At 51.4% G+C, this 2,500-nt stretch overlaps 1 protein-coding gene across 1 annotated transcript in view; it reads right to left on the bottom strand.

The window, feature by feature from the left end:
• lamb2l (laminin, beta 2-like) overlaps nucleotides 1-2,500 on the bottom strand; it is a gene marked incomplete at its 3' end in the record, with an annotated part of 26,221 nt that overhangs the window by 19,064 nt on the left and 4,657 nt on the right. The gene's annotated exons all lie outside the window — the stretch shown is intronic.

Genomic DNA, 2,500 nt, shown 5'->3' with positions numbered 1-2,500 from the left:
CAGCGTTGTTATCTACAGAGGAAGAAGAGGAAAAGGAAGGAGGGGAGGAGAGAAGGAGAGAGGAGAGGAAGGAGGGGAGAGGAGGGGAGAGGAGAGGAGAGGAGAGGAAAGAAAGGAGAGGACAGGAGAGGAGAGGAAGGTACTCACGCTGCCACACAAGACAAGTCCCTCTGGGGTGAGAATCTCTGCACGCACGCTCCCTCTCACAGTGTGTGAGCGCTGGGTGTGTGTGTAAAAGTGTGGATGCGGTGTGTGTGTGTGTGTGTGTGTGTGTGTGTGTGTGTGTGTGTGTGTTAAAATGTGTGTGTGCTCGGTGGGTATGTGTGTGTGTAAAAGTGTGTGTGTGTGAGAGAGTGTGTGTGCAGAGTTTAAAAAAACCTCGTAAGCACAACTCACTGGGATGTAAAAACAGAGTGAATAACGCCAACCAATCAGCCGCCAGCATCGCTGGCCCCCGTCCCTCCCAGAACTGTCACTGAGGGCAGTGGACTGAATGGAGAGAGAGAGGGGGGGGGGGGGGAGAGAATATTGGAGGAGAGTGAGAGGGGGAGAGAGAGAGAGGTCGGGGAGAGAGAGAGAGAGAGAGAGAGAGAGGGAGAGAGAGAGAGAGAGAGAGAGAGAGAGAGAGTACTGGAGAAAGGTGGCAGAGAGAGAGAGGGGGGAGATCAGAGAGAGAGAGAGAGGGGGGGAGAGTGGGAGAGAGAGGGGGCAGAGAGAGAGAGAGAAGAAGTGAGGGTGAGAGTGAGGGAGAGAGAGGAGAGGGGGAGAGAGAGAGTCACTCTATTAGAGGAGAGGGAGAGAGAGAGAGGAGAGGGGTGGGTCTGGTCTATTGTCATTCTAATTGGGCTGTCACTCTCAGAGCCTGTGTGAAAGAGGAATGGTCTCTAGGCTGGCGGAATGCAGCGCTCCATTCTTCTGGAGGGAGGGGGGGGAGGGGGAGGCCGAGAGGGGGGAGAGAGGGGGAGGGGAGGGAGATGGGGAGGGGGGTGAGGGGACACTGTGTTGGCTTTCCCGGGCAGAGCCACAGAGCAGTCCCCCTCCGTCCCTCCCTCCAACCCCCAGAGAGAGAGAGGAGAGGAGAGGAGAGGAGAGGAGAAGAGAAGAGAAGAGAAGAGAAGAGAAGAGAAGAGAAGAGAAGAGAGGAGAGTCAGAGTCAGAGTCAGAGTCAGAGTCAGAGTCAGAGTCAGAGTCAGAGGAGATGAGGAGAGAGAGAGGAGAGGAGAGGAGAGGAGAGGAGAGGAGAGGAGAGGAGAGAACAGGGGAAGAGAAGAGAGGAGAAGAGAAGAGAGAAGAGGAGAGGAAAAGATAAGAGAGGAGAGGAGAAGAGAGGCAGATGCCAGCAGACACCAGCCAGTCTACTATACTATACTAGAATATCAGCCAATCCACTATACTATACCAGAATATCAGCCAGTCTACTATACTATACTATTCTAGAATATCACAGTAATTCTGCCTTCTCTTTGGAGGCCATCATATGAACTCCTTTCACATCCTCACAAAAGGACCCAGGAACACTTATAGGCCATATAAGTGTGTGTGTGTGTGTGTGTGCGTGTGTGTGTGTGTGTGAGGGAACAAAGCAGCCCCCACATTCCCCTGCTGTGTGGTTGTGTGACCTTTGACCTCCTCTTTAGAGGGGTGGGGGGTGGAGAGGGGGGGTGGGGGTGGGGGGATGACGACGACCACATGTGACACAGCAACCGCTACGCTACCTCAGGAATCCACTGACCTCATAGGACTGGTCACAACATGGTCACACCAGATTGTGGTCGTGGTCAAGCAAGGTCACCTGATCACACTCCTCCTCATCACACATACACTCACCAAGCACTTTATTATAGGAACACCTGTACGCCTTCTTGTGGTGGAGGTGGTGTAATGTTGTGGGGAATGTTTTCTTGGCCCACATTGGGCCCATTAATACCAATCAATCATCGCTTGAATGCCACAGCCTATTTGAGTATTGTTGCTGACCCTGTGCATCCCTTCATGGCCACAATTACCCATCTTCTAATGGCAACTTCCAGCATGATAATGCACCATGTCACAAAGCAAAAGTCGTCTCAAACTGGTTTCAGTGTGAGTTCAGTGTTCTTCAGTGGCCTTCCCAGTCACCGGATCTGAATCCAATAGAACACCTTTGGGATGTGGTAGAACGGGAGATTCACAGTGCACCTGAAAAATCTGCAGGAATTGCATGATGCAGTCATGTCACCATGGACCAGAATCTCAAAGTAATGTTTCCAACATCTTGTGGAATCAATGCCACAAAGAATTGAGGCTATTTTGAGAGCAAAGGGAGGCCCTACCCAGTATTAGTATAGTGTTCCTAATAAAGTGCCGTGTAAGTATACATTCTAACCTGATAAGACGGAGATGTGGTGTGTTAAACACTCTTCCTCTACCTCTCCTCTTCCTCACCTCTGCACCGTCCTCTCCTTCCCTTTTTATGATTACACATCCATCATAAGGGTGGTACACACACACACACACACAC

The sequence above is a fragment of the Argentina silus genome (assembly GCF_951799395.1).
Source record: "Argentina silus genome assembly, chromosome: 8".
Lineage (NCBI taxonomy): Eukaryota > Metazoa > Chordata > Actinopteri > Argentiniformes > Argentinidae > Argentina > Argentina silus.
The sequence above is the reverse complement of the archived record's forward strand: the minus strand, read 5'-3'. Positions and strand labels throughout refer to the sequence as shown.